A 26,119-nucleotide genomic window follows, 5' to 3' on the forward strand; every position below is an offset into this window, starting at 1 on the left:
GCTTTTCTGAACCAGGACACATGTTTAATACAATATTTCTTGTTGTTTACATTTTGATGCTTAAACAAAAAAAAATCTACTGTGAATCTAAGAATAAGGATTTTCTGGAGAAAGAATTTAAGATCCAATCCTGAAAATACTAAAATGGCTGAGGAAACTTCCCCAACATCTACAGGTTTGTAGTCTACTTTAATAATGGAGCAGTCTGAAAACCAGGTCTGTAAAATCTTAATATGGCAATGTACCAACATATATTCTTTATACAGATCTAAGGGAGTGAAATTTGAAGAGTTTCTTTATCTGCAGTATTTCTATCCCATCTTGTATCTGGACTTTTTCTGCCCGTGGGTTCCCTTTGGCCACATGTCTGAGTAAAGCTGAAGATTATTTTCCTGTACATTCTGTACAGTACCTGTAATCTGTTTTAAGGAATAATATACACTTGCATTTTCTCCTTTTTTTAATAAACTGACTGACAATTTAAAATAAATTCTTTCAGCTGTTCAGAGAGGTACACAGATGTACTAGCACATTTCAGAGCAAGTTAAATAGAGAGCAAGCATTACGTCACCAAAGGAGTAGAAGAGGAGGAGCTGGTTTCTGACCACTGAAGCAAAAACATTGCTAAGATGGTAGCTTTGAGAAAAATAAATGAGCCTGTTCTAATACATAGGTGGACTATAAAGGTAGCAATAAAGAGAAAAGTCTTATCAAAGGAAAAAAGTGAAAAGAAACACTGAAAATGAGTTTGAGACATAGTGCAAAAACAGAAGACAAGGCTTACAAAGAACGTAACATTTAACATGGTTGCTACCTTCAGAGAAAGAGAGGACTGGAATGAAGAGTGAGTAGCCACTGGTATGAAATCGTATCTGATATTCAAAGACAGGGATGCCAGTCTGAAGTCCCTAACTCTCCCTGCAAATTATATGGGGAGCTCCAATGCCTCACCAGCATTCATTCCAAGGCTAGGTGTCTGATGATAGCAAGAAAACCCAATCCTGATTTGTAGATTGCCTAAGTCTTTATAGAATTTGGCTCTTAGCCGTGCTGTGAGCAGAGTATTCACTAAAGTTTGGACATAATTTAGGTACCTGTATAGGAAATTTTATTCCAAAGATGCCCATATGGAGAGGCAGAAAAATAGGGAAGCTTTTAAGGGGCTGATTTCAGGCTCTCTGTGTTAGGTATGTACTACAGATTTCTCTCTGAAGGACCCTATCTCTACTAACACAATATGTTATGATCTTATTATCCTAATTCAAGTCAGTTAAGTGCCTAAAGTTAGATAATATGCATCCCCTCCCTGTGTCTTTATGTTCCCATTCTGTAAATGAAGATAATTTCTCTACTGTGACATTATGAGAATAGCATTCAATAGGAGTCGAGAACCACTGACGTACTATGTCAGTCAACAGACAGAGAAGTGTCCAAATGGCAAGTGTCTCTCACTGGAGGAAGTCAATATTCCAAGGAATTTCTGTGTTGTGAACATAGAAATTTTTAAGAACACCATAGCAAAAGTAACCTTTTGCCAAAAAAGCAGCAGAATAAGTTGAAGAGAACTGAAAGCGATAAGAAGTGAATAGGTTTAGAATGCAGTCTGATGAATATATGGAGAAAACAGTCATAGTATCACTTCTTTAGGGTGACCCACAATAATTTATCTAGAGCATTGCTTCACATTCCTAATAGCTAGTTTTATTGCTATCACAATACAAAAATTCTTACATCACCATATTGTATTTTTATATATAATTAGTCGTTTCTGTACGTAACTATGATTGCAAAGCATTTGAAAGGAATTAAAGACACAAGTGTGTTCTCAAAAACATTAGTATCACTAGCTACTGGGACAAAGATGCTGAGGAACAATTTATGAACAATTTATACTTGATACCTTGATGTCCATGCTTGGTTGATTAATCTGAGTTAACCTTTCTACCACCAATAGGTACAGTAATTTTAAAGGACTGAAAACAAGTTATTCAGGCTAATATTCAAGAATAGAGGTTGAAGTATTTTTATCTGGTTACTTTTCTTTAAAATCACTTGGCTGTGAAAGTAGAGCCTTTTTTTTATTTGAAGCTTTCAAGGTCTGTAGCAGCTAAATAGAATTGTCTCAGGAATCTTAAGTCAAGTGCTTCCTTGAGGATAAAGTCACCCCACTACAAAGTGGCATTCATGCCCCACTTACCCTTGATTAAGGCTTTCAAAATAAGTTTGAAGTGGGATACTAACCTTGTACTGAAATCTGTTCCTCAGGTACAGAAAAGACTTTGGAAGACCTGCATTAGCATCTGCATGTGCATTCCTCATAATGATAACATACAAATTTTATTATGTTTTCTTCTTATCTTTTTTAAACAGATAGAATGCCTTACCGGGGAACCTTTGCTAACCAAGACAGAAGAGAAAGAACTGAAGACTGGTCATCTGTACAGAGGAGTGACAAGGTATACATAACAATCACACTGAAGATTAATTTCTTTTGTAATCATTCCAACATGTGCTGGTACCCCTTTTGCACTGTTTTTAAAAGAATATGTCCTTTTATGTTTGTCATCCTGAAAATTTGTAAGTTGACGAATGCAAAATCACCACTACTCACACTCACGTCTCTCAAATATTCTCAATAATGTGAATGCGTAATTTATGTAGCAGCTGCTAAGAGTCTGGCACAAGGCTATATGCCACTTAAGTTCTGAGGTTAAATGGTACTTCAGTAATGCATAAAATTTGTATTGACCATCTGCCTAGCATTGAATTGAATCCATTAATGAATAAGCCTTACAGTATCACTTTGAGATAGGGAATTATGCTACCCATTTAGCAAGTGATAAAACTGAGCCCCAAAGGGCTCGTGTAATCATTTCAAGTCATCCAGCAGGTATATAGCAGAGCCAGAAAAGGAAGCCATCTCACCTGACCTGTCATCTTTCATAGTTGGACTTTTTTTTTTTTTTTTTAGTTCGTGCATTTGGTATCCTTTTCACTACATTATGTACTGTGTGGAATGTGTACATTGGCAGCTGTGGATTCTTACGCATAGTTTAATGATTGGTCAAATTCTCTTGCAAAGTAACTTAAAATACACGGTTAATCTGAACTGTGGATCATGCTTCTCCATAAAGAACTTGAGACACAATGCAAAAAGACCAGCATAAACAACACCAGATGGCTTTCGTAAATTGAGCAACTTAGCACAAAATGCCAAGAGGAAGATCTGTCATTGTGACCTCTCTTTCTATATTTTTGTGAAGCATTGAGAGAAAGACAACACAGATCTTTCTGTCATGTAGAGAGGGACTGCTGGTGTAGGACAATTAATGCTTTTCCTTTCATAACCTTGAACGTCTCTTTGATTCCACTGGTAAATGCCAGGTCACGTGTTGGTTGCTTGCATTCTAAAACTGAAGGGGAAATCATCTTCTCAAGTGACAGAAACTGGGTTTTTTGGAAAATATTTTTCTACTATATCTTACGTAACTGTTACTGTTGCTGACATTTTTCCTAAAAACCCTTTTTGTTTGACACTCAAGCAGATTTCAGCGTTAAGCTGTAGGCGGCAACAGAGAATTCTTTTACCATTGCTTGTATCTGTTTACTTTACAATGAGTTGAAGAAAGGAATGTTATGCATCAATGAGTCATACTGTAAAAAGGTATTGTATTTTTAATATCATTAGAATTTTAAAATAGGGATAAACCTTAGCACAGATGAAATCAAGCACTTCAATTAAAGAATATAACCATTAAATTTTGAAGGAACAAAATTATTATCACTGATACTTCAAATAAAATGTTGATGTAGTGAGGTAGGGAGTGCGAATAATAAATTGAATGCTAGAGAAATGGCTAGTGGTTTTTTATGGACAATATATATAAAAAGTATCTGATACTGAACCTGAGACTTCTGTGGATCTAGCTGTAAGAAAATACCGAAGTATAAATTTCTCATGTCTGTCTTGGGTTATGTCTGCAAGAATACACCTCTACACAGCTCTGTCTTCCTATAAATTAAGATTGAAAATACCTGCCCAAACCGTATGTCTGATTCTTACCCACCTTAAGGGTGATTGTCTAGTGTTAATAAGCTGCTTTCCATCCAGTCTTCCATCTTCACAGAAAACTGGTGACTGGTCTTCCTGATGGGTCTTTTAAAATTATCTTAACTGAACTTAACTGATGAAACTTACCAACAACGTTGTAGAAAAAATGCTGCAGAATGTGGAGTCAGTTGGCGTTAAATTCTTGATGGCAAAGCTTTTCACTTGCAGTTTCTGATGGACCTGGCTGAGAGATGAAAAAGGTTATTTTTGCAGGTATTTCAGATCGCTGCCTGTGCCAATCTCACCATTATGGGCACTATGGGAATTGAAGTGTTTCCAAATGGCTCTAGAAAAACATGTTCAAGAAATGCTGTGTTCTTTCTGAGGGTATGCTACTTTTAAAGCTTCTGGGGTGATCTGAAGTGCCAGGACTTTGGTCTTGAGAGTTGGTCCATTATTCCTAAGGCATCCATGTTCAAATGTTGTAGTTAAGTTTTAAGCAAGCTAGAGACTTCTGTGGGTAGGTTTTTTTAAAACAACTTTAGGAGTTGGAATGTAGGTTAAGATGTGCATATAGACACACTCTTAATCTCTTAAAACCAGGATCTGACTTCCTTGATTAAGTATCCTGTTACTGCCAAACACTACTGACTCTAGGAAGACAGGTCAGATCTTGATTTTATCTCTGTGTTATAATGAGAAATGGTATAATACAACCTGCATAGCTAACAGCTGAACTCAGTACAGGCACATATGAGAGGGGGCATTTGCACAGTTGATGAAAGGAGTGAAAAGTGTCCTCCTTATTCCAGTGACTGGCCTGAAGGCCAGACTTTCTGCAGAGTTTAGAGCAAGCTATCCTACAGACATATGTGATTTTGGAGTTTATAGAGTTACAGTTCCCTCCTTGTCACAGCCAGAAGTAGGATAATGATTCCCAAGAAACAGATTCCCTCTATTATTCTATGTCATGTATGATTTTATTGGTGAAGGCTTCCTAGATTTTTTAAATTTGTTCTCATCTTTTAAAGGTAGGGATATAATATTTTAAAAGTGTGGAAGCGAAGCTCAGATGTGAATGTTTTCAGATGTGTAGCCTCAGCAGCTGAGGCCGGATATTTAAAGGTGTTCAGCTTGAATCAGCTCATCTTCTAATGTTTTCAGAAAGACCAACAGCTAAGTCGTAGTTTATCTTTAAAAATCTGACTGATTATCTTAGAGAAGCCAGGAGAACTGGATTTATTTTCCTGACCCAGATATTTGCGCAAGATCGTGGAGGAAATTTGTGGTACAGCTATGAAATGTACTCAGCTCTCACATGTCTCTGAATAGCCAAAGGACCATACTGTCACCTTATACTTTTACCTCTTACTGTTGATTTCTTTTACTGAGTTTTTGGAAGACCATACAGCACTTCAGTGAACTGCTTTTATTAGATCTTTCTGCTGCCAGAAGTTTTGCTAGAGGAGGACTCCCAACTGTACTCTCAGAAAGTCTCTTAGTGCCAATTAGATTGGGTTGTGAATCCTGGTTATCTCCAAAGGCTTACCTGGTGATCTCCTTTTAAGACCTCTGTTGGTACTGGTTATCTCAAATTACAAACCATTGCCAGGTCTCAAAAATCTGCAGGAGCACGTCTCCCCAGTTGTTACATATCCCAGGAGATCTGCAAAGAAAAGGAGAATGATTAAAGTTTATGGCTTGAGTGAGAGGAAATCAGAGGGAACATTTCCCAGTGTTCTTTTTATGAGATTTTTAAAAGGAAAAATATTTTTTACTGACCGCCTCTCTAATGATTGAGGTACACTGTGAGGTCTGTATTTGCAAGAAGGCAACCTAGAGGAACCTTTTATTTTTTGCTAGAAGATACCAGTCTTTATCATTTTCAATATTAAGATCATTCCCTGCTGCTGTTACTAAAATGAACTTTAATCAGTCTAGAAGAAAGACTTTAATAACTTGAATTACAGCCTCTACTGCTAGATTTTTGATAGGAAAATGAGGCTAGCAGTATTGATTTTCAGATGCTCAGCATTTCTTCTGGTATTTTTGTCAGTTGTTAGCAAAGTAATGTAAGTTTTAGTAAAACCTCAATTTATAAAATGCCTTTTCCCAGCAATCTTTCTATGTTAAGTTTAAGTGGAATATTTTCTACATCATCTTCAGATACACATTTTTTTTTCTAATTTTAAAGTAAGTACATTTTTGTAAGAAGATTTTAAATTCCAAAATCAGTCTGAAAATGGAAGCTTACTTCCCCACCCTAATTATGGCACAGCTGTTGTCGGTCCTGCTAGATGTGTTAAATATACCAGAAGGTAGCATTAACAGTCACCAATTTTTGTCTTTCATTCTCTCTTTCTCTGTGAGGAGACAAATTCTTTTAGGTTGGGTGGATTTTTTTCTTTGTTTGTTCTTTGAGTCAGTATGGCTTTTTCAGTCCTTGCCTGTTGTTTAGAAGAAATTAGAGTTGGTTTTGATAAAATTGCCTGAAGAGGCTTAGAGATATTTAGAGCCTTCCTGAGAAAACTGCAGATATCTGAAAGGGGCTGCTTCCACTTGTGACAAAGAAGTCCAATGGAAAGTGCACAAGAGCAGCTTACACTGCTACTTATGTGCAAAAAAAAAAAAAAAAAAAAAAAAAAAAAAAAAAAGCTGAAACTACTGATGTTGTTAATATTTCACTAGTTTTGTGTTCTCTGTAAATTATAGCAAAGTCCACAGGTGGCGTCTTGTATGTGGCCTGCAGACTTGTGACCTCCTTCTGAAAGGTGACCTTGTGGTTTGTAGGTTGGCTTTCCATGAGTAAGTTGTTATTAAGCAGACCACTAATGCTTCTCCACAGCACTATTGTTGTACCTTTATAGGGACTGTTAAATGATGTGGTATGTACCACAGCGACCACTGTCCAGGGGAAAGTGCTGTGAAAGAATGAGAGAGGATTAACCACAAAATATTTACCATTTTAGTATGGACTGAAAAAAATGTAGTTGAAAACAGGATTTTCCTTTATCACTTTGTGTATTGTGGTTTCACACTGACTGCAGTGTGCAGTGTTGATTTTGTAAAGCAGATGGCAAACAATGATTAACCAGTTCCTTCCAACTGCTCATTAATGAGCAGAAACCAAGTTGGGTCGGTTGCTTATATTGAGTTTAGCGTAGTTATGAGCATAAGTGTTCTCATCTAAATCTAAACTTTCCCAGAATAGCATATTTGGGACTGGATGTCTTTCTTCAAGCTTATTTCTAGTGACATAAGATACAAAAAAAAAAAAAAAAAAAAAAAAAAAAAAAAAAAAAAAAGGATTAAAATAGGATTATAGTTCTTAATGTAATTTAAAATTATTTCATTATAAGTGAAATACTGAGGCACAAAAGCAGGACCTCTGAATCATATGCATTTACAAGCTTGTCCTACACAAAAGTGAGTTTCTGGGTACACTGCTGTTGAGAATTACTATCTTGATATAAACTCTAAAGTTTCTTTAAGCTCTAAGTGGAAGCACTGCTCTAGCAATGGTGTCAAGGATTTTAGATTTATGGCATTAAGAACTAAGGTAATGAGAAGCTTATTCACTATACAGTCAGATTCTTGATATTGTATTATTCTTGGTACTTCAAGGTCAATTGAGACCTAGAACAGATGAGCTTTCAAATTAAAAAAAAATATTGATAATTAGGAGAATGGTGTATATACTGCCATCAATGAGATGATAACAACACAGGCTGAGGACCAACTGTCTAGGAAGCAGCTTTGTAGAAAGGACTGGTGAACGGCAAGTTGAACATAAGCTAGCAGTTTGTGCTTGTGACAAAGAAGGCCAACTACATCGTAGATTGTATTAGCAGGACTACAGCCATCAGGTTGAGAAAAGCAGTCCTTCCCCTCTATTTGGCACTTATGAGACTGCATTTGAAGTACTATGTCCGATTCTGGGATCCCCAGTGTACGAAAAATGCCACCATATTAACACAAGCCCAGCAGAGGACCACCAGGCTGGCCACAGGGCTGAAGCGATGGTGTATGAGGTGGAGAGGACCAGATAAAGGGGTGACCTTACTGCTGTCTGCCACTGCCTGTTCATAGGATACAGAGAAGAGTAATATGATGTAAGAAAAAATGTAAGGATTTTTTTTTTTTTTTAAACTGGAAGGATGATAAAACACTGAGACAGATGCCCAGAGAGGTTTTGGGGTCTCCATGCTAGGAGGTGTGCAAAACTTGACTGGAATAATTTCCAACTGAAATCACTCTGTGATTCTTTGATTTTGTAGTAAGTAGGACTAAAACAAGACTTGGACTACTGGACAACTACTGGACTACTTGGACTTTTTACTAGACTAGTACTTCTACTGCACTACTTGGACTACGAAAACGACTAAGGAACATCTTGTTGAAAATCAAGAGTGGCACTAAAAGAGCCAGAGGTTTATATAATGAATAGTTACCTCAGAACTTCTACATGGCTTTGCCTGGAGTGAAATCATGGTCTTGTTGAAGTTAAATAGCAAAACTCTCATTGACTTCATGAGGCTCTGAATTCTGTCAGATTAAATGGAGATCATCTGAAGGGTTTTTAAAGTCAAATAATACGGGGAGAACTTCAGAATAATTCTTAATTTTTCTGGAAGCGTGTTTCAGGACCACGTAATTGCTTTAACATGCACAGATCAAGTTATGTTAGTGATGGAAGCAAGTTGCAAAGAAAACCCTGGTATTTCTGTCACAGCTTTGTTCCTGTGTTCCTGTAACCCCAAATATTAAAATGAATTGCTCAAAAAAGGAAGGGAAATTTGAAATGTCCTTCCCATTATCTCCAAATTACAAAATATTTCAAAGCTTTGAAAACTGTTGACCAGCTCTGACATTTACAAAGTGTATCTTACAGAGAAATCCTATGTAAAAAGCCCCAAACCTGTAATGTGAGCATAATTACACTCTGAAAATGCTTGCTGTTTACAGCCAACTATGACCAAACATGTAAAAGTTAATACAAAGGTTTACTGTAGTATTGGAGCATATGTTCATTCACAGTGTTTCTGAAGAGGAGGAAGAGTTTTTAGCATGGCTTAGGTTGGCTTTTTAAACTGATGCTTGACAGCAGTGTGTATATAGTCCTATTACTGTTAGGTTCATACCGTAAAAAACTTAAAGGGTATGTTTCCTCCTTCTGGCTAACCTGCCTATTCTGTCAATTTGCATGTGATATTGACTACAGTATTTCTAAATGGAGGCATTATCTATGAGTACAAATAGTGATAAATTCACACTAGAGTCTACTTGGCCCATAAAAATTTTATGCAGCTCTTAAGAAAAGTTACCGTTATTAAAAAAACATTTTGGAAACCAAAGTGCCTGTTTCAGCAGTCAGGCCTTGGACATTTCAGGGCAGTCAGTGAAGTTTTGCGTGAGCGCAGATGCATATGGGATTATGTATTTAAAATGATCCAGGAGTATTTAAGAACAAAAATATGTCCGAAGTAGAGGTTAATTTCTCCTGAATAATGACTACCAAACAATGTGGTCGTTCTTCTATCCTAGCCTTTATAATATCGCTGTATATAAGAGCAGTCTGGGTCTCAGCAGTGTTTATCAGTGTGTTATTTCCAATAGTAATATTAAAAATACACGTTTTCTTTCTTTCCTTCATATACTTTTCCTTTCAGAGCTTGTTTCTTTGCAGTGTTTTCCCTGTAGTCATGATGGAACTTCACATATTTGTTGAGAATCTGACATAATATCATCAGTCCAATAGCAGGGGAATTAAAAACAAGTGACACAAAACTTGTGATCCTGAGAACTGGTAATACTGCTTTTATGATTTAGGAAGATCTTTTTTTTTTTTTAATAGAGCATTTATATGCTTATATGTGTGACCATTACATTACATACACCGTGGTTAGCAACAGCTTTTGTATATCTGACTCAGGTTCTCATACACTGCTGACAGTATGTGTATTCATGAGATTCATGACATTTTCTTGCATCTGCTCTTATAACAGATTTCATTTCAAAGCAGCATTTCATTGATGTAGAACACTGACGCATTTTACGTATAATTGCTTCTCATTTGCTTGTACGATTATTTTGTGACACCTAGTGGATATATTGATAGAAGTGCCAATATGAACTTCCTTGTTTTTTGTAGATTGTCTTGATATATGTTCTGGCTTAGAAACTCAATTCACATTACCAAGACATAGACTTTCCTTCTGTCCTTCTTTCCTTTTCCCTCTGTTTCTCACTTTTTTTTTTTTTTTTTTTAATCTTTGCTCATTGAACAGCTTGGTTGTTCATAACCAAGTGAATAAATACACAAACCCATTCTTGAGGAAGTTCCATGAGTCCCAAACCAATTTCCATAAGTAAGCATTTGAAAAGTTAGTGATACTGATTGGTCACAATCCCTGCATGTACCGTGTGTGATCTTTGAACATCGACTTCTTCTACTGAATCAAGTTTTCTGTGATTTACTTTAAACATGCAATTCCCCAAAACATTGGGTGTATGCTACATACAGTTAAAAAAGATTTGAAAAGTTAGAAAGAAGTGCTCACACTTATCACTATTTCTCTCTTAGAGAGAAATACTGGTTTTTTACTATTCTTAGAGACTGAAATTTGATGAATAATTAAAATATTCTATAAACACAGCAATGTTTTTAGAGTATTTACACCACAAAACACAGTCTGGAAATGCCTTAAATGCGTGACCTACTTTCACAGCTAAGATGTTTCTTAAGAAGTATATGTTAATTTACATGTCATGGATTCTGTGCCTGAAGCTTATTTCAAAGTCATTTTTCCAACAGGAAGATGTTGAAATACTGTCTAGTATATTTGCTAGAAATGCTATGAGATAGAAAAGTTGATATTTTTACATGACTGTGCTTAGTATTGATAGAGGGAGGGGAGATTTTAATTATTTAATTTGCCCCAAGACTACTTGTTGAATTACTGTGTTGCACACTACTTGTATGCATGCTTCTAACTTCACAGAAGATACAAAATGCTTCTTGCCCAACAGATTTTAAATTTTGAAATGTTCCAGTATCCCAGAGCAGATGCAGGACAGTAGCTTACATGAAAGCTAGGATGAGATTTTAGCAGTTGTAAAAAAAAGAGATAAAGGAAGTTTATGATACATTAATTTGGAGATTAGAGGTTCTGCGTTTTCTATATTTGGAGAATGGGAATGGGACTGTGCAAAAGACATGAAGAAATTGATTTTAAAGACTAACTTCAAGATACTAGATTTCAGCTTGCCATTTCAGAGGAAATGTATTTCATGTTTCCACTCCCAAGAGGTTCCCAAATCAGAAAATGTAATACTAAGCTGTATCTTTAATACGAACTGATAGAGCATTCTTTTTCTGTGCTCTTTGTAGTTGTTCCTCTTAACAGTTCTCTTGTGACTTTCATTTATGTAAAATTAGAGCCTTTAGCAATAGCATCATGAATAATGGACACACAGAAACTAACACATCATTGGACACTGACAGAGATCTGCTTACTCTCTAACACCTGAAACAGTGGTTTAAATCCCATTAATGAATGTTTAACTAGTAAAAGCTTCACTCTCAGGTAAAAAGACTTACACTGGAGTAAATCTATGGAGAGCCCTTGTCACCTGAAAAAGCAAAAGGTTATGCAAAGAGGGCTGAAAAGAGGCAGTACATGTGCCTGGGCATCCAAGCTCCATGCCATTAGCTCATGAAGAGCACTCATGGTGCAGACATGAGTCGTATCAGTATCATGGCACAAGTTGTTACGGAGTGCTGAACACCATGTGTCTTCAACTCCCTTGTGAACATATTTGCAAAAGCTCCCCCCGGGAACTCAGGCTCCCTCATACTTGAGCTGGAGCCACCCCTAGAGGTGATGGTCACATGGGCCACCACTGCGCAGCTCATCGGGTCTCACTGATACAATGGACATAACCTGGCATTCAAGTATTACTGCAGGTCAGTGCATGTGGTGAAATTGGGCCCTTGCAGTGAGCAACAGTTTTCAGTCATATACCATCACTTTTTGAAATGTTGTTGTATGTAAACCCAATCTGGGTCTTGGTCAAGGCTCCATGTTGGATGACTAAAGTGCTTGGTAATCTCATTAATTTGTGTGGTGTACATATAAGTATTCTTTTTAGTGTCTTTTTTTTTGTTGTATTCATAAGATGGAGTACTTGAATGGAAAATAACTCATTAGAATAGAGATGAAATAATCATATGTATCTTTTTTTAATCATAACACAATTTGAGACATTAACAAAGAGTGGTTACACAGTAACAAAGCTGTTACTGTGCATAGAAATTACCTGCTGGTGACCAAAGAGAAACAGTAACTAAAAGGAAAAAAGGCTCTCAATTAGCAGTGTTATTCCTAGTTAATTCATTGCAATCCCAAAGAATTGTATACATGAAATACATAGTGCCCAATTCAGATTCCCAAAGGAAGTCAGAGGACTATTAGGATGAGCCAAGCCCACTGGCTCGAGACAAAATTCAGTCCAGACCTCAGATTTTTCTGAGCTGCAAGTGAGTATTCAATTTATAACAGTATTTTAAAACAAACAAACCACATAGGTTGGTGATTTAATGCTAGTATTTCACATAATGTTTCCCACAATTTAGAATATTGTGAGTTTAGAGCAATTGTTACAAGTAGAACAGCTTGTAAAGGGTGGATTCTGCTTAACTGCTGCAGTTCAAAGCCTATTCTTCATTAGCACTTAAGTTACTTTATCCTGTTTGTGCTGGTGGTAACTGTAAGTGTGCCCTGATGTAAATACAGGTCTTAGAATTTGATGCTAAATCTATCTAATGCTGGGTTATCCACCCCCTTGGTCTAATCCTGAGTCCCAGACTAATTTCCTCGCTCTTATTGTCCGTTGTTTGGTGTCACTAAGGAGCACAGATTTAAAATGAAAGTGTTACAGAGCAAAGGGCAGAAGACATTTTTCTACCAGGTAGAATTATTAGTGCAGCTGCATTTCTGTAAAATGAGTTTTAGTTGCGTTTTGAAGGTGAGGACACATTCTGTCTAACATTCCCTGTTGGTGCTTAAATAAGATAGAACTTGCATAGGCTGGTTTATTGACGGCCTTTATAAAAGGAAAACAATTTCAAAACACTTAAATCCTTTTCACTGTGAAAAATCATTTTTCTTAAAAAGAAATCTGGGTTGAGATCAGCGTATCAGACTAACACTGTTCTAACAATTACTTACGACTCTGGTTAACGTTATGTTTCTTAGTTTATATTAACTGGAATAGATAAAATCTCCTGTCTGTAGTATCACATAAGTTGTGTGTGATGCTGTAGTAATTGCATATGTCAAAAAAACCCAAATTTGACTGGTTTAAAGGTCACATAGGTTATCTAATATTCTCTGTGTAGTTAAGTTCTTTTTCCAGTAAAAAAAAAACGCTTTAGAAATTTCTCAAATAATTGTTTGTGGAATGGCTGAATACCTAGCTAAATACATCAGAAGACTGCGGTCCTGAAACTTCTTTGCAGTAGTGATTCTGCGCAGTTGCAATTTTAGTTTTTGTGGGCTTTAGTGGAAAAGATGTGATTTTTAAGGGTTGCACATTATCAGATCAAAGATATGGGTATTCATTTTTAGTATCTGATGATTTTTCCAAGGATGTTGAGCAAGTCTGGGTGATGTCCGCTGAACTATGAGAGTTCAGCCTTTCCAAAAATCAGGTCTGATGTTCAGTATCCTAAAACTAGTGCATATATTTTGCAAAACAGATGTCATTAATATTTCATAATATTGCATAGATATAATCTGCATTAGAACATGGAGATAAATTATGAATGTTAGGAGATGCTTAGTGTAAGAAAAGCATTGTATGCACCCTTTGTTCTTCACTGTCTCTGACAAAAAATAAAACTGACACATCTTTTTCACTCCCTTCTGAACATGAAACAATCCCAATTTGTCGCAGCTTCATCTGCTTGTGCTGCAGGCACTCATCTCGCAGATAACTCCATCCTCGCTTTTTTTGCTTTATGCACTGGAACGTACCAACAGCACCTGCAACATTTGTTTTTCCTAAGCCAGACCTCACTTGTCCCTGACAGCTTTGCCATCTCTTTACAGGTCTCGTCTCCCCTGGATACTGGCCTCCCCCTGCTTTCCGAGCAGGATGATCTGGTGTCTGTGGCTGCTGCTGAGGAGAGCACGAGCCAGCGGCACAGCAGGAGTTACTTCGCTGCAGCTCCTCGCCGTCCTGCGTACAGCACTTTGCAGCCATCTTGGCTGTGGGCTGAAAGCCTGTCAGGACTCACAGCAAGTGTCAGCTGATCAGTAAGTAGACCTAAAGATTACGCTAGAGAAACACTGAGGATAAATATTTAAGTCACATAAAACAAATAGCTTGCAATAAAACAAACCGTTCAGCTTTCTGTATTAGGTTTAACATGTTAGGTTTGTAAAAAATATCCTTAAATATTTATTTGCTAAAGATTAAAAATGCAGCATGCATGGGAGCCAGTGATTAGACTTGAGTTAATTATTTGATGAATTTCTCTTTTTATGGAAGTTTTGAGGGATTCAGAATGTTTTCATCATTCTATTGAATATAGCATTTATGGGTTTATAATGCTCAGAGTATTTTCTAAGCAAAACTCAAAAACACAATAGAAAAAAAATAATGTCAGTGTAGCTACTGTAGTTTGCATGAGCAGACAGGGTAGTCTAACGTTTAAGAATACTGAGGTGTTTTGATGGAAAACTGTCTTTTTTCTGCTGCATTCCAGGTCTGTAGCAATAAGGCTATGAAATGCCTAACATACTTGTATAAAACTTGTCAGTGATGGTGCAGCACTCCTTTGATGTAAACCTGGCACCAACTCCTTGTCTTCAGTAAGTCAGATCTCTACATCCATTCATAGGTTAAAGCACCTGTCATCATTCATGTCCCCTTTTTGAATACCATTGTAAAACTTCAACTGACTTTAGTATGGCTCCACGTAAGAGTGAGGAACCTCCCTGTGCGGGTCCAGGCTAGTAGTCAAGCTACAGTATGTGAGATAAAACTATTTAAGTGTAATGTATTTGCAAGACTTAAATCTGGTTGCCGTTATTTTTTCCGTATCTATAATATTCAGGATCTTAGAACCATCAAGGTCTCCTATGTACAGAAATTATTGCAGAGCTCAGAGACATTCAGCCCCAGAGTTGAGGCTCATTTCATAACTACTCCTTTTTTCCAAATATTTTCAAACAGTTCAATAAAGACAATGATTTCAGTGAATATGTAATATTATCTATTAAATAGAAACATGTTACTGTACTTAAAATATTCTAAGTAATTGTGAAAGCAGACAAAGGTGAGCATTGACAGTTTAAGTTGATACACTTCTGGTGTATCTCCACATTTGTTTATCAGAACTTCAGTGAAAATCATTTTAGTTATTTATGTTTACTTGGAAAAAAATTACATAACTGATTTAAATAGAATTTCTGCTCTATGCAAATAAATAGGTTACTCCTAAATTCTCTTCTGATGTATGAATTTGTTTCAGAAATTGCTTCAGAATAGATTCAGAAATGCTGCCTTTGACTTCTGTAATTTATACTTCAAGTTCAAAGCCTCTGAAGCCAAATGAAAATGCATTGTTGATTTCAATAGCATCTGAATTGGTCCTCAAGCAACTAAATATTTCTTCTTAAAAGAAGTCTCTGGATGACTTTGAGGAGAATCTTTGCTATTAAAAAAAAAAAAAAAAAAAAAAGAAAAGAAAAAAGAAAAAAACTTTGAGGAACAAATTTCTGAATAGGGTTCTTAGACACCAGAATGGCAGACCTGTGCTTCCTAGCACTAAATAACCTCATTTCTGAACAAACTTTGTGAGCAGAGATCAGTACTGATTTGGACATTTTTTAAAAGATAGTGATGCTAAATTTGATGTCCTAATTATAAGCTGGCTATGCTAATGCCTGATTGTACACATTTAAAAGTTAGTGTACAGAGGTTACTGTATTTCTGTGGCCAGTGGAGAAAAAGGAAGACTTGTACAGAAAACTATCTAAAGAGCCTAAGTGAATCAAATTTAAAAAATAAACACCTTGTCTTTCCACTGAGTGTAGAGGGTGGCTGTGGAGACTTGTTCTGTGAATAACTCCTAGTGTCCTACAGTATAATGAAGTTTCACACTTGGGCAAGAGCTGTCATTTGCCATTTTAAAAGTAGTTGCATTTCAGTGATGGGTAAATTTCTGCATGCTTTGTATTTTACAGGAGTCTCAGAATCTGTGTTTGTAGAATACTTTTTACCTCTTGAAGGATGCTAAATGAAGGCAGGATGTCATTTTTATTATTTTTATTTTAAAACATATTTGAGAGAAGTATTGTCATACGTAGATCCCAGGAAACAGAATCAATCCCTCCACAAAATGTTTTCTGTCTGAAAGCTTTGAAAAAGCTACCTGCCATGGTGGTGCTCTGTCGCAACCTTATCCTGGAAGGACAATGTGGCAGTTTAATTTCTGATCCAGGACTGTTCAGTTCAGTAGGAAGCTTCCCTTGGCCTCGGTGTCCACTATGGCAGAATCACTGCCGTTTGCGCCACAGCTGCCCCATCAACTAAAGTTTGTGACACTTATAATAGTGAATAACTAGCCTGGAAGAGCACGATGATGACTGAAGCCAGAAGATATTCCGTTATATAGAGACATGTTAGAAATCACAGATCTGACTTGCATCCAAACCCTCCGCCTTGTTTAGCCTTTTGAGTTGTCTGGTTTCCCCAGTGTATATATACGTTCTGCACTTCCTCGAACTCCTACCTGCGGCATTTACCTTCCCCTGGGGAGCCTGATGAAGTTCTGCATTTGTAAATCAGTTTGAGTTCTTGGGTGAAAGGGGCTCTGAAATTGCAAATCACTGTTAATATGTTGTCCCAGAGTTAATTATTAAGGCTTTGAATTATGTAACAACCCTACTTTAAAACTGTCATCTTTCCTATTACATCATAGAAATAGCAGAATTGGCTCTGTGGCTTTTAAAAAGTGACTGCTGAGGTACTTATTGACATTGGTTCCAAGACATTTTTCACAGAGCAGTGAGAACTCCTGGAGTATGGAAGTGTCATATTTTTCCTAGTATTAAACAATTGTTGAACTAGAAACATAACTCTTGCCAGATAGTTATTTTATGTGCGTGACTTCTTGATAGAAAGAAAATGAACAGGCATTTTTCTTTCATTAAGTATTTTAGAGATTGTCCTTGTTTGATGATCTAATTAATTAAAATAAGTTTATGAGCAGCTTATGAGGGTAGAAAAATAGTTAATTTGAAGTGTTGGATAAAGCACATTTTTTTCCATTTTTATGTGTTAATGAATACTTTAAATTGCTAGCACCCGTAATGTAATAACAGATCTTCTAGAAAATAGTACTAGACAAATTTATAACACTGAATAAATAATCATCTCAACATCTTTGTGAACTAACAAATTACTCCTGTTTCTGTAGGAAAACATATTTTAAGGCAGTATTATGCTAGAATTTTACATATAGGGAAGGATCTTTAACACCATTATTGAACGTTCAGTTATATTTACTGGAAAATAAGTGAATCATAAGAGTCAAAAAAAATAACTTCCAAAATGTTTCTAAAACACTTGGTATTCTTTCCAAAAAATGTGAATACATTCCTATCTCCCACACAGCATTGCACCCAAAAGTGAAAGTAAAGTCCAGATACGCATTTGCAGTCTTCTTCAAGACAGGCACTTTAAATAGTTAGAACATTTTCAGGCTTTCGCAAAGTTTGATATGGTTTGGATCTACAGTTTCACTTCGCTGTGTCAGAGTGAATGGGTCAGCCGTAAGTGTGGGATCTTCATTTGAAATTTGGTTGGAGCTGTTGGGGCTGCCAGGTCATTGAGGCTTTTCACTAGTGTGGGGTGAACACATCTTTTTAATTCCAGATTGGTCCTTTGAACTGTTTCCAGTGCACCAACCAGCATGAAGAGCTGCCACACCGAAAGGTTACATTGTTTTTATTCTTCCACTACAAAGCAAGCGCTTACACAAAAGTCTCTCTTTGAAGTAAATCATACAATACATAGTTTTCCTCCAATTATGTTATGTAATGCTGTTTTCTGTTTATTTAAGCACAGAGTGTATTTCTGAACTGGACACACTTTCTGTGACTGCTGCTGCTTATGTATCTGCGACTGCACAATACATATGTACCTAGCAGCATTGCTGAAATCCAGCAACTTCTGCACAGAGTTTTAGCCAAAGCTCCTAACACGAATTCTAGTCTCTAAGGAAAAATACTGAGATCTCCAGCTGCACAGATTGGAGTTGGAGATGTTTGTTTTTAAATATTTTACCTAAAAAATAAAAGTAAAGTAAAATGTATGTAGGATAGGGGAGTTTGAGAGGATTATTTGGAGAGTGAATGACCTTGTCAGAAAGCTAACACTCAGGAAATGCAGGTATTTTAAACCTTTAATATGTAGAGAAAACCATTATGCTTTCTGCTGCAGAGCTTTCCGAATGGCTTTCTACTTCTGCAACTTCTGCTACCAGTTTTTTACTAGTTTACAGTAACAAGATGTTCAAATCTCTCATGCTACACTTTATGTGTAAGTATATGAAGATTACTTTAATGAATATCCTTTTCTTCAGCCCTTCTTCAGACCAGGTCTTTACAAGGGCATTAATGTTACAAGATGTGAAATGTGGGCTTGTGCAGTATTCCCCCCAATGCAGTGGTCTCAGAAGGGACAAAGTTGCACCCGAGCTGCTGCTTTGTTTAACAAGTGTGCACCATGTACAGCTCTCAGCAGTCAGTAACCTCCTTTTATATGTGGTCTCAGTTCCCTACAGTGAAATGATCTTTGAAGTTGATGGTATAACATTGACTTTTATAGATTAACACGTTGCTGTCTAGTTTGTGTAGACACCTGCACGATCCTCCTTCCTGGGCTCTTTGAAAGCATGTTTCTTCCTTGAAGGTGAAGTAACTATTACTGCTGCATGTCTGCAGTGCCCATAACCGTTTAATTCAATCTAAAGAAATACCTTTTCTTTTTTTCATTATACTTCATCTCTTGCCTGTATCTTTCAAAACAAGGTTGCCGCATGGGTTGCGGTATGAGTGAGTGAGAAAGCTACTGGTGTTCATGCCTCTTCTTGAGAAAATGTGCAGAGGAACTGCTCTCTGCTTTTTCGTGTGCTCTTGCTCACCTTATAATTGTTTCAGTGTGAAATGAAATTAAATTGATCTGTATGTGTTTTGTCTTGCTCTTCTGTCTTTAGGTCACCGTATTGATTATGCTGAAAGCGGTGAAAGATTACTGCACTTGAAATGTGAACTACTGTCTTTGGGGTGAGAGCTGGTTTCTAGTGAAGCATTGCTTTATTTTTGCTTTAGTTTTACTGGGTGTGGCTGACATATGTGATCATTCATTCTTGTCTTTAGTTTACTGTTACTGAAAATACCCAGAGAAATTAAAGCTAATGAAAGCAGCGTATTTGTTTATTTTTTTGGAGCAGTGCTTACATTACACTTTAGACTGATATAACAGTTATTTCCACTTCTTTGGGTTTTCACTGAATGAGGAGTATTATGTTCCATCAAACGAGGAGGGGAATAACAACCCCCTCAGATTCCAGCCTAGGTGTGAGATTAGGAATACATTATACTACAGTGGCAATTATGCTAGTCGTATTAACCAAAGTCTATGTAGTATCATAAGTTATGTTTAGTTTGGCCATTAATTCAGAGCTAGATTACTGTCCTTTGGGGGATAGCATATTGTTGAAGTAAGTACTTCCTCACAGTCCTGACAAATTTTTCCTTCTGTTTTATGGATTTACACATGCAGAACCTGGAAAAGTCAGAGAAAGTTAGCTGTTGCCTGTTAGGATAGTAGAGGAATATCTACAAGCTTGTTAAAGAATCCCTCTAAATCAGCATCAACTCTCTAAATCGTAGTAGTGCCTTTTTTAAGGGACAAAATTGGTTTGATAAGATGCAGTCATGTCAGAACTGGAGATACGAAAGTGCAGTTATTAAAAATTAACACTGTATTTTCTTTCTCCTCATGTTTCTTGTCACTGACCTTACAAGTTGCGTATCTATTAAATGTTTCAAACATTTTCAAACTAGAGCTCATTAAGCAAAATGTCAACTGATACATAGCAAACAGTGTTTCAGATTCAGAACTGTTAATATTTGTTTCCAGAGCTTTTTGTCTTCTAGGTTGTCATCAAACAAAGCAGCTGTCTGGGAAAACAGTTTCTATCTGAGAATACAGCTTGTGTTTCATCCAATCAAGAGTATGACTGTCCTTTGGGGTGAGGTAGTAGGTTGTATAGTTTTAGGGTTATGCCCTGCCTGTCAGATAACTATACAATCTACTGTCTTTCCTGAAGTGACTGTGATATCATCGCTGGATGTATCTTCAAAAGATAAACCAAATTTGTTTCAATTTAAACATTTGCTGACTCTATCTACATGTTGGATTTGGTACTTGTAGCAGGTTTGTGAAAGAACACAAAGGCCCTGCAGCTTTTAGATTCATATGCCTGTTGTTCAGATTCAAAACTAGTTCAATTTTCCTCAGCTTCAGAGAAGAATATGATATAAGTGACAAGGTGCAGAGGTACTACACAGTCCACAATGGGCTTGCTCATACGTAGCTCCCTCCCACTGCTAATGTGCTCATAAGAGCTGCCATCTGGAAACAGCTGACCGATTTCTCCATTGCTTTGTGGCATTTGCATTTATATTCAACAGAAAATGCCACTTTGATTCACCAGTTTTTTTACATCCACTTTGCATACACTATTCAAGAAACTAAAAAGTGACAAGTTGGATTAAAAGCAAAGAGAATGTTTTGTGGTTGTTTGTGTTCTGCTCTGGGACTGGTAGATGCTTGACCTCTATGTGAAGAAAATTTATAATCAGTTTTTTTCATTAATTTAGCTTACTTTTTCATTACATACATTAATTTGGGAGGGAGAGTGCTTGCTGCTGCAGTTCTTAGTCTTTGGAGTGACCCTGCCAATTGTGACTGACTTCCAGGAAGGACTCAGAGGAAGGGCTGGCAAGATATAATTATGATCTCTTCAAGGCTAAAAACATGTGGGATACAAAGTCTTAAGGAAGTCTTACTTGCAAATGGTGAAATACTAGTTTTCTTCAGAAGACCTATTTGATGCTCTAACAGGATGAGGTAGTAGGTTGTGTGGTTTCAGGGTAGTGATTTTGCCCCAATCAGGAGATAACTATACAACCTACTGCCTTCCCTGATAAGCAGCATTACAGCATCAGTCACTATTTTTCAGAAAAGCAAGGGATAAAATACACTTCTCTGACCAGCAAAGTACATCTGCATACCCTGTCCCTGATAGCTTTAAATTTAGTGACTTGCATTATTTTTGATAACTGCCTGCAAAATCATTGTCTTTATCATGAAAATGATAAATGATAAATAATCCCTTTTATCATGAAAAAATCAATTAAAAAAAGTTTTGCTTATTGCAAAGTTTGTCTGTTCTTGATCTGTTTCATTTCTGGTTCATTTCAGCAGAATGAAATTACCATGAGAAATGATTCAAAAAGGCTGTGAACTTGGCATTCAAGACGTTCATATTTCCCTACCATTTTAGCTTGAGTGCAACAGATTTTACTAGCAACGCACTGGTTTCGTTCAACCTTACTTCCCTCTCAGGAATCTTCCAGTGTTTTATAAATAATACTAGATTAAGTCACATAACATTCTCTAGTAGGTCAACTTTATATTACAACTGAAGGCTCTAACAAGGAAAATGAAAGACCAGATTTAAAAAACAAAACAGACTGATTTTGTACACTTGGTTTCTCATAAGCAGGATTGTTTCATGGCATTTCAATGGCAACTTATTTAAATGGCCCCAAAAGATAATTCATGGGATATCTAAAAGCCATAAATTGCAACTGGAACACTATGGATAGAAAAGACTAGGAACATTAAGGGTATTTTTATAATACAAACAATAGAGTCTTACATCAAAAGGTGTGGAAGAAAGAGACTATAAACAGCCTAATGCTGGTTTTGCTTTTAGACTTAGAAGTCATCCTTCCACATGCAAAATACACTAGGAGATGGGAATCATGTAAACCTAAGGTTACCTTAAGACCAAAGGTATTAAGCTAATTATATATACACAGTTTGTGCATTTTGATTATACAACATCTTATTACTGTAGATTAGAATTAAAATTTAAGTTCATCGTAATCCTCCATGCCTGTCTCACTAATGTGCTACACTGAGAAAACATTGCTCATATAAAAAGCATTGTCATCATACTTGTAACTAGGCAAGATAAAACAGCCAATATCAGAGCAATTAAAACACTAATTTGACAGCCAAACTGGGTGTTGTACTGTTTCTGAAGTCCAAACACACCACACACAACTCAGATGGTATTTGAGGTCATTCAACACTTCAACACTGGGCCTTTTGTTAATACCTTTATTGAAACGTTAGGAATGTTATTTGACCTGAGTTCTTAGGGACAGATATGAGCAGTTGGTAGAAGAGGAAAAATTACTGCATGTCTTAAAATTATAGGAGGTTAGGAGATACCTTGACTGTTTTTGATCTCTTTTCTTCTTGCTGTTTAAAGAAGGTCTCTTAATTTAAAATTGCTGTAAGGATTCTACCCATGCTAGCCCTATTCAAGGTCTTTGAGACATGCACTGCAGTCTGAACTTTCTTCCGTTGAAAATGCAGAGTCACAGCTACAGTGTAAACATCTTAGATGAGTGTGAGTAGTGACTGTAGCGTATATAGCTTAAAACATCCTGCTCCTCCCCAGGATACGAAATTGGCTAGAAATCTCAAGCTTAGTTTTATGTTCAGTAAATACATAGCAAATGTTCTGCATGAGAGAAAGGGGTGAAGAGAGGGGAAACATTCTACAGCAGCCTGTTAGATCTCTTCTCTGAAGTTACTTTAAAATCTTTCAGTTCTGCCTGGGTCAGCATTTTGTTCTTGGTGATGAGCTGTGAGTTTTCAGATTCTAGTCATTCTGGCAATCACATTAAAACAAAGGGCCAAAAAAATCCATAATGTTCTCTTTGCGAGGATCTACAGTAAATGCAAAAACATGTGCCTGTATTTAGCTGCTCATAGGCCTGCAGTTAATCAGCTCTGTCCTTAGCAGTAGGTGTCATTACAGCTAATGGGATCTGCAGTAGAAACTTTAAAGGACAACTGTGGTGTGCCAAATGTTTTCCAGAATAGTATACTGAAAATGTTTGCATCAAAATGTTAGTAGTTTGGACTGGATTCATTATGAAAAATGAGCATTTTTAAAAACTCCTATCAGCATTAGTTCTGTTTGAGGTCATACGCTGTTCTGTTGCATGCACTAGGTGGAAGGAGAAAACATAACCTTGAGTTATGTAACACATACATAAATTATATTACCATCAGAGTTGGGTTCAATTTTATAATCTAGATCTGTTTAAACTTTTTTTTAGTATAACAACAACATTAACTGATGAGCAGAATTTGGCTGAAACAAAGCCTTTACACTTGACAGACCAAGTGAAAATCTGTGGGAGCAGGGTTTTCAGTGAGGCCAGCCTTCACTACTTCATTCTCCTTCCCTGCCCTGATTTTTTAACTTTTTTTTTTTTTTTTTTTTGAGACCAGATTGATCACAGGAACATGAAGCAGGTCTCTGACATTACAGCCACCACTGGCAAATTCTAGATGTCTGTTGCAATGCACAAAGCATTTTACCTCTTTTTCAGTTACCCTATTCAAGGTTGTTACCTTTTTTTTTTGTTTGTTTGTTTTTTATGTGAGCAAGCCTCCAGATTCCCCAAAACCAGATTCCCCAGCATGGGAAATTTCCACTCCAGCTATTTGAGTGGCAAAAACCACTCAAGTGGTTTTGCCAAGTCAAAGCTTGACAAAACTACACCAGATGAGAACTTTCTTCGGCAATCTGGATAACCCTAGCTGTGCTACCAACCTCACTTGTAAAAAATTCTGCCTTGCTACTGTACAATGCTACAACGGCCATGACAGCGAGGGGGCTGTTCTGGGTGGCCACTCTGGAAAGGGCAAAACTTTTCAGCACAGGAATAGTTCCTGGGAGCTGCACTGAAAGCCCAAATTACAAAGGGGGATTTATGCTGGGAGAGCATCCAAAAATACAGCAGGACTGTTGCTGCTGTATCAGCCAGAGTTGATACAGATACTGAACATGACATACTGCATATTGTGAAACAAGAGGTGCAGTTGTGGTTGCAGAGCAGGAGAGAGAGTGCTCATTAGAAGAAAATGTTACCTTCCCTTGTGCTTGAAGAAATTCCCTATGTGGTACCTGAGCCCAAGTTGTTCTCATAATAGGACACCAATATTAAATGGAATTTTAGTAGAAGTCATCAGTGATAACATACTAAGTGCCATTCACAGAATTCAGGTTCCGAATATACTGCTAATTGCCATGAATTTGATAGTGCACAGAAGATACCTTAGAATGGTAATAGCTGAAAAAAGAGTTTGGAGTTTTTTGTAACTACCACTATGCTGTTGTCACTCTGAATGCATACTATCTATGGGAAAAATGGTTATCAAGTTTATTGAAAAAAAAAATCTTGTGATTAAACACAACAGAAAATCGAAAGTGGGAAAGAAGAGAGGGTACAGAACTGAAGTAAAACTGCAAAAAGGGGGCTAGTAAAGCCAGGGTATGGTTATGCAAGCTAGAGTTTGATAAGAACTCCACAATTAAGTTACACATATTTGGGGGGGGGGGAGGGGAACAGGAGTTTTCATAGCAACAGCTGATCATCTGAGCAGGAAAATACCACCTCTTACACTGAGCTCACCTCTCCCACAAAGCAGGCAGATGGAAGAAGTTCAGCTGTGAACCTTCCTGGCACCTCTGCATGGCAGAGTTGGGGAAGCAGCACTGACAGTCATATATATAACTGCACCTTGCACATGCAGTGAGAAGTCAAAGCACTTGCATGAACTGCATACGCTAAGAAGTGTTTGTAGCTTCAGACCTCTCACTGCACAAGATGTTTGCTTCGTTGTATTTTTGCCCTGTAGCTTTATGCATTGGTCTGAATGAATATATTAAGCACTTAATGGAAGTGGGAGAGGTGAAGCCTAACTAGAAGTGCACAGGGGGCAGTGTATAATAGGATGTGACAAATTGTGCCTCGCTTTCTGATGACATTTTCCAATTTTTGAAGCAAAACAATGGCACTAGCTTTACAAAGCTTTCTAGGGAAAACAACAATTTCTTCTTGAGCTTCAGTGACTTCACAAAGGAGTTAGCTCTAAGAAGGCAAGCTGTATCAGGGAATCCTATTGCTGCCAGTGTGCTTACACATGTGAAACGGGACAATCTAGGCTATACTGGAAAAGGCCATTTAACCATGCACAAGAGCCAGCAGAAGCAGCATATTTGCTCATAACACTTAAAACCTACAGCCCAGCCTGGCCTTTGGTATGGCTGCCCTGAGATGAAGGTGGGTATGTTTAAAAAGAGGTTTCTGCTAGGACCACCGAGGACATGCTGCATGACCTCTGAGTGCAGCCCCTAATGAAACCCAAACTCACTTGCCTTCAGTAGTGCCTGAACGCAAAGTTGTGCCCAGGTCCAGGCTTTAGTGTGACCCCCATGTCTGTTAGCGTGGGCTCATGGACACAGCTGAGTCATGCCTGCCTGGCTTTTTCTCATCACGCCTTGCTGCAGGTTCCTAGAGACATCAAGCAAGCAAATCTGCTGGGCACCCACTGGAGAACTCCAGCACTGTGTGTATTACAAAACTGGGGAACTGCAGGCTGTGGAGCTGCAAGTGTCGTCAGTGCTGCAATGCCCATGCATGAAGCGGAAAAGGGTAACGGTTTAGCCTGTTCTTAACAGCAGCACACACAGCCTGAGTGAGAGGGGTAGTAATCAAACATTTTAAAGCTATTTAGGCATAGCTGTGATCAGTGTGGCTCAAAACAATCCAGGAAGGTATCCAGCTATTAACTTCCATTAGAAAAACAATGGAAGATGGGAGCCTTTGAAGA

The 26,119-nt window shown here is 37.3% G+C and overlaps 1 long non-coding RNA gene across 12 annotated transcripts in view; it reads left to right on the forward strand.

Moving 5' to 3' along the window:
- LOC134149436 (uncharacterized) overlaps positions 1-19,573 on the forward strand; it is a 206,769-nt gene extending 187,196 nt beyond the window's left edge. For 5 of the 12 annotated variants that reach the window (XR_009960419.1, XR_009960416.1, XR_009960423.1 and 2 more), the window contains 4 exons: positions 2,371-2,456; positions 14,164-14,370; positions 14,823-19,036; positions 19,341-19,573. This is a non-coding gene — a long non-coding RNA (uncharacterized LOC134149436). Of the gene's footprint in view, positions 1-2,370; positions 2,457-14,163; positions 14,371-14,822; positions 19,317-19,340 lie in introns of those variants that run through there. The other 7 variants (XR_009960424.1, XR_009960421.1, XR_009960426.1 and 4 more) reach the window with 7 other exon arrangements.
- Positions 19,574-26,119: the final 6,546 nt, after the last annotated feature.

Source organism: Rhea pennata, chromosome 1, assembly GCF_028389875.1.
Source record: "Rhea pennata isolate bPtePen1 chromosome 1, bPtePen1.pri, whole genome shotgun sequence".
Lineage (NCBI taxonomy): Eukaryota > Metazoa > Chordata > Aves > Rheiformes > Rheidae > Rhea > Rhea pennata.